This window comes from Sinocyclocheilus anshuiensis, unplaced genomic scaffold (genome assembly GCF_001515605.1).
Source record: "Sinocyclocheilus anshuiensis isolate Anshui unplaced genomic scaffold, SAMN03320099.WGS_v1.1 scaffold623, whole genome shotgun sequence".
Taxonomy (NCBI): Eukaryota; Metazoa; Chordata; class Actinopteri; order Cypriniformes; family Cyprinidae; genus Sinocyclocheilus; species Sinocyclocheilus anshuiensis.
In genome coordinates this window covers 420,105-432,322 of record NW_015548226.1, presented here as the reverse complement: position 1 = coordinate 432,322, position 12,218 = coordinate 420,105, and the positions used below count along the sequence as shown (strand labels likewise).

Genomic DNA, 12,218 nt, shown 5'->3' with positions numbered 1-12,218 from the left:
CCGCATACTACCCCCCCAAAAAATCCTTGGGGAGAATATCGTCTTTAGAGGCCTTCCGTAGGCCTAACTCGGGAACAGTGGCCCTCCCTGGGCTTGACTTGGGGGACTGGAGCCCTCCTTGGGCTCGACATGGGAACTGGAGACCTTTCTGTACTAAACTCGGGGACTGAAGCCTTCTCTGGGCTAAACTCGGGGACTGGAACTCTGTCTGGGCTAAACTCGGGGACTGGAACCCTCTCTGGGCTAAACTCGGGGACAGGAGCCCTCCGTGGGCTAAACTCGGGGACTGGAGCCTTCTCTGGGCTAAACTCGGGAACAGGAGCCCTCAGTGGTCTAAACTCGGGAACAGGAGCCCTCCGTGGGCTAAACTCTGGAACAGGAGCCCTCTTTGGGCTGGATTCGGGGCCTGGAGCCCACACTGGAGCGAGCTCTGGGGCTGGACCCGACACTGGAGTGAGCTCTGGGGCTGGAGCCGACCGCCTTCTCCTCCTTAGATTCCCCTTTAGGCTCGGGGTGAAAGGCGTGGTCGGCGGGCTTGAGGGAGAAACGGCTGGCTGGCTTGGGAATGCCACGGCCGGCGGGCTTGACTTTGGAACGAACGTTTCCGGATCGGGGGCTCTCCAGACAACGGATGACCGCCTCCTTCCAGTCGAGGTTGGTGGTGTCTGGGAGCTCCGTTGACTGATGGTAAGTGCCCCCGAGCCGGAACAGCGTCACGAGGGTCTCCCCATCGAGGGATCTGGCGAGGGCGAGCGGCACGAATGCCGTCGCGTAGGTGAGCGGGTCGTGGCAAAAGACAAAAAACAAAAGACTTTCAAAACTAAAAACAAAGACGGGGAGAAGGGGCACCGCTTACTGTCATGGTCAGGTATTCAGTCACGAATTGGCTACAGTGGAGGAATGAGGAGACCAGGAGTACATCAATAACGAGACTTTAATTGCATTCAGGGAACCAGGAAAACACACGTAGCAGAGGATGTAGACATATACAGACATTCACAATACTGGACGACCAAACTTAGAACAGGCCTCACTATAAATACGCAGGACTAAAGGATGGGATGACGAGACACACCTGGAACTAATGAAACAATAAACATAATTAGAACAGTAACAGGAAGAACCAAATAAGGGCATGAAAACACATGGGGAGCAAAACACACACAAAACACGGAACAGAGTCTGACAATAGTAAGTACATGTAGTTAGTTCATTAATATTACTAAGTACTTAAATGTATAATTACACTGTAACAAGGACACCTTAAAATAAAGTGTAACCAATGTTTCTTATGCTCAGCACGTCTGCATTTATTTGACACAGTATAATCAGTAATATTGTGAAATATTATTACAAATTAATATAACTCATCTATTTTATTTGAAAATACCATTTATTCCTGTGATGCAAAGATGAATTTTCAGCATCATTACTCCAGTCTTCAGTGTCATGATCCTTCAGAAATCATTCTAATATATTGATTTGATGATTTATACTGTATATTGAATTGATAGTAAGAACATTGTTAAAATAGTCCATGTGACATCAGTGGTTCAACCTTAAGTTTATGAAGCTACGAGAATACTTTTTGTGCGCACAGAACGTTTCAGTTGCATTGCTGTCTATGCAGGGTCAGGCTCTTGGATTTCCTCAAAAATATCTTAATTTGTGTTCCAAAGATGAACGAAGGTCTAACGGGTTTGGAACAACATGAGGGTGAGTAATTAATGACAGAAATTTCATTTTTGGGTGAATTAACCCTTTAATGCCTCCTCAGTTACTTAATTTCTTAAAAATCTTACAGACCCAAAATGTCTAATATTATGACATACAATGATTTTGTTCCACATACTGTCTTTTTGGTGGCTTAATGCAAGGAATATCCCACAAATGTGTCAACACATGCAGTTATGTAGGAGGGGGAACTAAATTAGGCATCCTAGATACAAAACTTGGCAATTAAAACCTGCAGTGCTCACAACCTCAAATAAAGTCACCAGCCAACAGGCGAGTAAATAACAGCTGTTACACAGGCCAGCGTTTTTTAGCGCCTACAGCTATAACTATCGCTGCGAAGAGGTTTGCTAAACAGCCCCAGAGCTAAAAATGAAGTTGAGATGTTGACACGCAGGGAATTCTCAGAGGGCCGGTCATTTAAAATAAGTTTCACACGACTCAAAGTTTGCCATCATCCTTCATCAAAAACAAATTATTAACCTTTAGAAACTAGCGCGGCTGGCAGACATTCCCGAGTTCACTCCAGGCTGCTATATCTGCCAAAACTTGTCTGAAAATACACACAGGGACCATTTTCTTAACAGCTGGGAGTTCAATTAGCAGCTGATAAGCGAGCAGGGGTTGGACCCTCCAGTTTCCGATTCCTCATGAAAAGAGGAGCAGAGCGCGCCGATTCGGCACCGCGGGCCAGAATAGAAGAGTAATGTTCCTCCGTGCACAGCTGCTAACTGACAACAAAAGACTTGTCATCGTGATTAATGGCTTGAGGAAGCCTCTCTTTGTTACCAGGGCAGCACTGTACTATGTTAAAGGCTATTAACGTGGGGAAAAGATGGGGAAATATATAAAAACCGAAGAGGGAGGGAAAATTTATATATAAAATGGGTACAGGAGGTGAATAAAAGAGTAAAAGTGGCTGAGCTGGAGTAAAGGGGAATCCGTGATGTAGTACGCCGGGATTTTACCACGCTGGCAGGTATAATTTGGGGCATATGACAAAGAGCTATTTGTTGAAATCACTTCATATCGGTATTTGTGGTGATAAATACTTAAGGCTGGAGATTTGACGGCTGCGTCGCTGGATTTAGGAGTGGCCAACTTTCTTTCTTTTGCCCTTCATTCCATCAGCTCTAAATGAAAAGAACTATTTATGGAGGCCATGATATGATGCACTGTCAGGTAAGACAGAGTGAGAGAAGCAACTTTTCACATTGATTTTCATGTCAGCTGAAAACAAAAAGGTTTTGGATCTGATGCTGCCATGGCAACTAGAGGTAAAAATGCTTTCAGATTTGGCTTCAGTGATCGAGCTCCTCCTCACACAAAAGTTGGGTGGGTCTTTTGGTGGGCAAAGAGAACTGGGAGTCCTGGGATGCGTTTCCCAAAAGCATCGTAAGCCTAAGTTGATCGTAGCTCCATTGGTTTCAATGGGTCTACGATCTATTTAAACTTACGATGCTTTTGGGAAATGCAGCCCTGATTGGTTAGCTTTTAAACTTGCAAAATATTTTGGACCTCAAAAAGAATATGGAAAACATAATATGATGCAGTGTATATTTTTATATTTTTAATTATTTATTTATAATTTTTTTGTAGTTTGACTTTTTTAAATAGTATTTGTTACGCCATATTTGTTGATTTCAGTCCATTTTACTCAGACTGAAATTACATACAATTTTATTCAACAAAAATAATATTCAATAACAGTATGTTTAAAATTGTTTACTTCCATGATGCATGTTTACTCTTATCTTTTCATTATCAACATTTTTCTCATCATTACTCAACACTTTCGTCAGCAATTTCAGTCCCGAGATTAAGACTGAATAAATGTTATGCAATTTTTAATGTTTAGAGCTTCTATTGGTCAAATGTAAACTAAACAAATTCACAGGTCAACCTGAACTTCAGAATGCAGCGAAATACTGACTCACATGCATATGAATAGAGCACAAAGTCTAGTGTGACGGCACCTCAAATTTGTGTTTTCACAATTAATAATTTTCTCTCATGCAACAAGTGCACCAGATTTTACCTTTTTTTAAGCACCCAGCACAATCAGACATCCCCGTTCTTGTTACAGGAGGCCTTTCTATAAAAAAAAGAAGTGAATTACAAAGGTCTTCAATTGTTTCTCCTACACAATAAGAATAAATGAAGAGTAAACGAGCATACATTTTCTGCTTTTCAGATTCTTCTCCTGCAAAAAAAAAAAAACACTGTGAAAATGCTACTGTGAAAAACTGTTGACATTCCCGGAAATATCACACAGCTCACAATCAATGGTTTTCATTGGTTTCATTCAAAACTAAGTTTCTTCTTAGTTTTTTTCTCAGTTTATTAGTTATGTGCATTAGGGTTTGATGTTACATCTTATGTTGTTAAATGAATGCTTATAGTGTCACATGTTAAACTTGATTGTGCTTTGTATTAGTATGACAATGTGCACCATATATGTATTAGTATAAAAGACTTCTTGTGATCAACTTTGATTTATCATGTGGCTTTCACTTTATTGCCTGTGTTTGAAGGTGGTTGAAACAGACTTTAGTATATTATTTCAGTTAATAAAAAAGAAGCTTTTTTCCTTTGCACTCTAGGTTAAATCTGTAAAACCTACACCTTTGATGGTAAAGTTCTGGCAAAAACAGATGCAAGTTTTTTTCAAAGTGAACCTATGCTATAGACCTTTGTCTTCGCAATATGTAAGTTTGGTCACACTTTATTTTAAGGTCCAATTCTCGCTATTAACAAACCATTAACTACGATTTTTGCCTCAGTAGAATCCTAATTTGCTGCTTATTAATAGTTAGTAAGGTAGTTGTTAAGTTTAGATACTGGGTAGGATTAGGGATGTAGAATCGTGCAGAATATGTGCTTCCTAAGCCAATATGTTAATAATAGACATGCTAATAAGCAACTAGTTAATAGTGAGAACTGCTTGCTATACTAAAGTGTTACCATAAGTTTTAATAGTACTGAAAACGAGGCTTTGATTGATAGAAGTACACGTGTTTAATGGATTGTACTGATGCTTAACAACATACAGATCAGTTCAGTTGATGAAGCATCTCTCTAAAAGTCTTCCAGTAGACAAAAACTCCATAAAACGGTCTTGAAAGTTGTGAAAATTACATGATTTATACAGTCCGTGCCCTCACAGCCTCGTTTTCATCCACATAAAACTCAATACGGCATCTAACCCGATTAAGGTCTAACCGTATACTTTTACAGCTCTACAGAAATGTGTCTATTATTAAATCTCACAATCTATACTTAAATAAAACTCCTTGAGCAACCCATGAGCAATGCCATTTCTCTCTGGGTTAAGAGCCCAACTTTTCCTCGCAACTTCTGACATACATCACGCTCTCTCTCGGGATCTTTGTTTTTTTTTTATTCGTGTCAGGATTGAGCGTTAATTCTACTTCCTTAACATAAATGACTAAAGGGATTTTTCGACGTTACGTAAATCTCATCACGTCCGATTGGTCTTCACTGGCTTAATCAGTGTTTTTAACATCCCCAAATATCTGACATATATGTCTTTCTCACAGCCGTCTTCATTGCGTATTCAGTCAGGCGCGCGTCTGGGTTGCCATTTCCCTATTGCGTTCTGGCAGTTGTGGTCTGAAGGAGCTGCCGACCCCGGCCTCGGAGCAGACAGCTTTCCCCTGACTGGACCCACCAGGGACGTCACTGCAGCGCTGCTTTAAGTGAGAGGAAAATGAGAACCTTAGACACAGTGTCACACGGCCCATGAACTGTGGAATAGCCTCTGCACCGATAAGACAACCCTTTCCGACATGGGAATATTTGAGGAGTCTTTCATATGACAGGTCTAGTGGAACACGGCCTTGAAGGGTCAAATGGAAAGATTTCACGCATGTTTATGCCGGACGGGTCGGAGCACCATGCTAGAGGAACTCTTGGAAAGAACACAGGTTATATTTCTGTTCTTCAAATCAAGTCTTTGGCAGCATGCGAGTTCGAACTTTAGCATGCACACTAGTCCAAAACAATTAGTTGGTTCAGAAACATTGTTTCTGCATGGGCTGCTCCTCCTCGGTGGCACACGCGTGTCAGGATGGAGCTGAGCTGTCAGGGTTATTCTGAGAAACAAGGCTTGCGTCAGCTGGCGCAGCTGAGACAGATGTGAGACTCATCCGTGTGATATCCATCTCGAGCGCACAAAGCGCCATCCTCCAAATCTCTCCCGAAAGCCTTTGAAGCAAGTCTTTGATGTCTCATCATTCTCTAATTACTTGCATTGTCATGGTTATCACTCATTAGACTCAACTGGGGTAGTTGAAGAGTTGAGTCTTTAACGGATGCTTGTGGTCATGTGGCTTATTGGTTAAAACTTCAGGACTCTTGCCTAAACGCTGCAGGTTCCAATCACGGAAGGGAGGTTTCGTGAAGAGGGAATCTTGTCAACAAAATAACTGACAAAAATGTTTGTTGACGAAGGGTTTCTGTCAATCATAAAGTATGAGAGAGAAAATATATGCTTTTTCCTGAACAACATACTGAAACACAGACTACAGTATTTACATTTTTGTTAAATAGTAATGTTTAAATAACTGCAAAAAAGTATTTGAGTATTAGCTTTTTATACTTCATTTTGTATTAAACATTTTGTTCATTGACTGAAATTAGGCTATAGACCACTATGAATGAATGACAAAATATTTGACTAAATTTAAAACAAAAAATGATATTAAACCATTTTAATCAAAACATACTGTTGACAAAAGCAGAAGTGAAAAATACGCTGCCTGCATACCACTAAAACATAGACAGTAACTAGTACAACAAAACGTTTTTTGCTAAAGAAATGTTTAAATTAATGCAAAATTATTATTTGCTTTTTTGTACTTCATTTTGTATTTTCTCATCTAAAATTTTCATTGACTGAAATTAGATAAATATAATATGAAAATATGTATATAAATATAATTTGACAAAATTTAAAACATTCTCAAAAGTGAGAGTTAAATTTTAATAAAAACCTACTGTTGACAAAAGTATATGGGAAAAAATATACTGCCTCCACAACAATGCACTGAAACATGTACAGTAAATACAGCAACAACAAAAAAAAGTTTTCACATTTTTGTTTAATGTTAATATGTTTAAATTATTGCAAAAAAAAAAGTGCTTTTTTGTACTTAATTTTGTACATTTTCATGTAAAATGTCATTAGAGTAAAACCCACTACCATTTAAACACTAAAAAATAATGTAATGAAATATTGACTCAATTTAAAAGATATTTTTGAAAAATTACCATTGAGAAAATGATTTTTGGGAAAAGAATGACTAAAACCCGCCCAAAAAATAAAAACAATGCAGAAATCTATCATTTACTCACCCTTATTTCATTCTAAACTGCTATGTTTTTTATATCTTCCTTGGATCTCAAAGGGAGATGCTTTGAAGAATATCCAGATCCAAAAAATCTCTTTTGATCCTCCTTTTACTTGCTGAAAATAATAGCACAAATAAAGATACAATGGAAACATGTCAAACTGTAACAAGCACATATTTAAATAAAATGTTAAACTGTTAGAGACTGTTAAGCAATATGTATTGGTTGCACAGCACCATAAAGTAGTCTATATGACTTTATGCATTATTTTTCAAGTTTTCTGAAGCCACACCAAAGAACAGACCGAACTATGTTCTTCAAATTCACTGAAAAGCTTTGAAATCTCAGTCAAGTTCGCTCATATTCAAACTGAAAAATGCAAGAACCAGTGGTGTGATGCATATTCATGCAACACGGCAAAATTATACTTTATATGAACTATTAAGTCTGCTAAAAGAACTAGCAGACTTACTAAACACATAATCCCTTTAATTGGTTCCAGCAAGATCACCTGTAACTTTCGGGAGCTAAAGTAACTTAAGCATAATATCCAGGAAGGACAGAAGCCGACAAACATCTTAGCTAAATGAATTTTGGTGGGGAAGCAGCCACAAAACTGTTGATCTGAGACGGAGCCAAGCACTCATAAATGCCGTTATGTACGTAAACAGAGGAAGACAGAATAATGCCCAAGGTCTTGTGGGCAGGAATGGTGGTAGCCAGCATCATTTGGCAGATGGAGCAAGGTGATATGACCAGCTGTTGCTGGCCCATAAGCTGGTGTGGAGACGAAACATTAGATTACAGTCTGTTGGGGAGAATAAAGCTTAGATGCAGCGCTCATGTTGAGTAATTGTGGCGTACCAGGTGTGAAAGTTAAGAAAGCTTTGATATCATCATCTCATGATTTCTAATGCAGTGAGAGATCGTATTATTCAAGGTTGAAAGGAATAAAATTGACCATTTCTGAATATCTGTTCAGTATCTTGAGGTTCAAATTGCATTTTGCACTGTAGCTGTGGATATAATGAATGTGGATCGCTAATGAATACGCTTCGCCACTCGGAAAACAATTAAACAGGAATCGTTGTTTTCATTGTTGAGACCTTGAAAAGGAAAAGACCGAGGCATGTTATGAATTCTCTGCCAAACGTTCTGGCGTAATTAAAGCAGCCGAGTTGCAATTATTAGGACCTTTCTTCCCATCCTTCCCATGCTGCAGAAACAAAAAGATAAAGAAAAACCCTGGGCAGCTATAATCAGAACTTTTCTCAAATGTTGAAATTGCAAGTGGGAGAAAGGGGCCATGGTCGAGCGTAGCGGACAAATGAAAGCTTTGCCCGGCTCTAAGGATGGGTGTTCCTAATCTTTCACAACAACGAGCAGCTCTGACGATCTGTCTCTGCGTTTTAGAGCAGCTTATCTCTGTTCCCAGCTCTAATGCTGAAGATAGCTCAAAAGTGAGAGTTAAATTTTAATAAAAACCTACTGTTGACAAAAGTATATGGGAAAAAATATACTGCCTCCACAACAATGCACTGAAACATGTACAGTAAATACAGCAACAACAAAAAAAAGTTTTCACATTTTTGTTTAATGTTAATATGTTTAAATTATTGCAAAAAAAAAAGTGCTTTTTTGTACTTAATTTTGTACATTTTCATGTAAAATGTCATTAGAGTAAAACCCACTACCATTTAAACACTAAAAAATAATGTAATGAAATATTGACTCAATTTAAAAGATATTTTTGAAAAATTACCATTGAGAAAATGATTTTTGGGAAAAGAATGACTAAAACCCGCCCAAAAAATAAAAACAATGCAGAAATCTATCATTTACTCACCCTTATTTCATTCTAAACTGCTATGTTTTTTATATCTTCCTTGGATCTCAAAGGGAGATGCTTTGAAGAATATCCAGATCCAAAAAATCTCTTTTGATCCTCCTTTTACTTGCTGAAAATAATAGCACAAATAAAGATACAATGGAAACATGTCAAACTGTAACAAGCACATATTTAAATAAAATGTTAAACTGTTAGAGACTGTTAAGCAATATGTATTGGTTGCACAGCACCATAAAGTAGTCTATATGACTTTATGCATTATTTTTCAAGTTTTCTGAAGCCACACCAAAGAACAGACCGAACTATGTTCTTCAAATTCACTGAAAAGCTTTGAAATCTCAGTCAAGTTCGCTCATATTCAAACTGAAAAATGCAAGAACCAGTGGTGTGATGCATATTCATGCAACACGGCAAAATTATACTTTATATGAACTATTAAGTCTGCTAAAAGAACTAGCAGACTTACTAAACACATAATCCCTTTAATTGGTTCCAGCAAGATCACCTGTAACTTTCGGGAGCTAAAGTAACTTAAGCATAATATCCAGGAAGGACAGAAGCCGACAAACATCTTAGCTAAATGAATTTTGGTGGGGAAGCAGCCACAAAACTGTTGATCTGAGACGGAGCCAAGCACTCATAAATGCCGTTATGTACGTAAACAGAGGAAGACAGAATAATGCCCAAGGTCTTGTGGGCAGGAATGGTGGTAGCCAGCATCATTTGGCAGATGGAGCAAGGTGATATGACCAGCTGTTGCTGGCCCATAAGCTGGTGTGGAGACGAAACATTAGATTACAGTCTGTTGGGGAGAATAAAGCTTAGATGCAGCGCTCATGTTGAGTAATTGTGGCGTACCAGGTGTGAAAGTTAAGAAAGCTTTGATATCATCATCTCATGATTTCTAATGCAGTTAGAGATCGTATTATTCAAGGTTGAAAGGAATAAAATTGACCATTTCTGAATATCTGTTCAGTATCTTGAGGTTCAAATTGCATTTTGCACTGTAGCTGTGGATATAATGAATGTGGATCGCTAATGAATACGCTTCGCCACTCGGAAAACAATTAAACAGGAATCGTTGTTTTCATTGTTCGCAGCACCAAAACCCTGAAAAGGAAAAGACCAAGGCACGTTATGAATTCTCTACCAAATATTCTGGCGTAATTAAAGCAGCCGAGTTGCAATTATTAGGACCTTTCTTCCCATCCTTCCCATGCTGCAGAAGATAAAGAAAAAAGAAAAACCCTGGGCAGCTATAATCAGAACTTTTCTCAAATGTTGAAATTGCAAGTGGGGGCCATGGTAGCTCTGACGATCTCTCTCTGCGTTTAGAGCAGCTTATCTCTGTTCCCAGCTCTAATGCTGAAGATAGGAGTCCGCCGGCTTCCACTACTGTAAGAGAAGGAACACAAAACCTCAGAGAGTACAAACACGCCGTGCACCGACTGGAAATTTGAAAAGATGACGTATGTTACTGGACACGGCGAAGGCTGGAGAAGGAAGGGGAACAGATGAAAACAGTTTCTGTGTTTGGGACAGAAGAGGTCAAAACCCAACAATGATTAGGTCAACATGAATTCAAAATGAACCCAGTTTACAGTCTTATTCTTGGTCTTATTTTTTTTTTCCTAAATTGAATATTCTGTTTCACTTGAGAAAACAGACGTATTTGGACTATAGAGAAAAAATGAAATTTTTTATTATCTATGTATCTGTCTATCTATATTTTTTTTTTTCTTATTCACTGTTTATATATAAACACTGAAAAAATGGTGAAGGATTTACTTTGAAACACTTTTTCACTCATAAATTTCTAGTAAAAGAAATGGCCAGCAACACATTGAATTAAAGGTGAAATTTATGAAGTAAAAAAAACTTAAATAGCATTTTCTTCAAATACTCGAAAAAGTCGTTTTATACTTAAACTTCCATATATATATATATATATATATATATATAGGGATGACCCTTTCAGCCACTGCAAGAGAAGTTGGTCATTCCAAATCTGTGATTTCTTGAATATTGCAGTTTTACAATGACACTAATTCATTCAAGTCCCCCAAAAAGGCTGGTCGTCCATGTAAGACAAATGCTCGAGAAGACACGATAATGCAGAGACTCTCAATGGGTAATCGGTTCAGCACTGCAGCTGGAATTGCTCTCCAGTTCAGTGCTGTACAGGGTAAGTATCTGTCTCGGCACGTTTAAGAGAATTTGGGCTGAAAGCACACTCTGCAGTGACCAAACCTCTCATCAGCAGAAAGAATCAAAAGACTCGACTAACCTTTGCTGAGGAGCATGTTGTGTGGAGAGAGGAGAACTGGTCCAAAGTTCACTTCAGTGATGAGAGCAAGTATTATTTATTTGGGTCTGAAATATTTTGTTCGGCATCAGACTGGGGAAAGACTGAAGCCCAAGTGTGTAAAAAAGTGGAGGAAGTGTCATGGTTTGGGGGATTCTTTCAGGAATTTTTTCTGCAACATATATATTTACATTTAGTAATCTAATTACATGTACATCATACATTATTAAGCATGCAAAAGTGTCCAAATAATTTTTGGGGCCACTGTGCATCAGATTATGGAAGCAAAGAGGCTTTTGTGTTGACTCTAAAAAAAACTATTGTTCATCATCCATCTCATTGGCCTCAATCCGTTGCACAACTTGTGTCCCGTGTTTAAGCTGCTTGGCAAATTCACCATGACAGAGTCTGGGGTGCAGGCAGCAGGCACATCTCATGGATAGAGTTGGTTTCTCTGCCCGAGCATTCTTATCCCCAGGGCCAGATCACTGACAAGACCTGACACCCAGCTGATCTGGGTGCCAGACAGTGGCACACCAATGCTGCGAGTGCCATGGGTCTTTATTCCAGACGGGGGTCGTCCATTTGAGTGTTAAGGACTGTCAGAAGCACAGCACGACAATGACAGGTCACTGCTTTACTCTACGTCTGTATCGACTGGACTCTGACGTGCCCAGAGTGGGGCTTTCAATGATGGAAATGTGGTTCTGCTGCAGGACGTACCGTGAACTGACAGGAGATATCCGTAGCATGGAATCCTTTGGAGTCGTGTTTAACGATTCCCGAGGAGCTGAGATTGGAGCTGGATTGCAGTAAATGAGCACAGGAGGTCACAGGACGTTAAGACAAACACAGATTCACCATATTCATGCATGCAAATATTCAGCACATGAAATAACTATTCATAGGAAACCCCCAGCGCTGCAGGAATATTCAGCAGTATCAACATTTCTATAT

The 12,218-nt window shown here is 39.0% G+C and overlaps 1 long non-coding RNA gene across 1 annotated transcript; it reads right to left on the bottom strand.

The window, feature by feature from the left end:
• Positions 1-3,803: 3,803 nt before the first annotated feature.
• On the bottom strand, positions 3,804-7,167 carry LOC107654362 (uncharacterized). The gene is made up of 3 exons (XR_001630324.1): positions 7,111-7,167; positions 3,913-3,937; positions 3,804-3,829 (listed from the first exon to the last, which is right to left on the bottom strand). It is a non-coding gene; the product is annotated as an uncharacterized LOC107654362 (long non-coding RNA).
• Between the last annotated feature and the right edge of the window lie 5,051 nt (positions 7,168-12,218).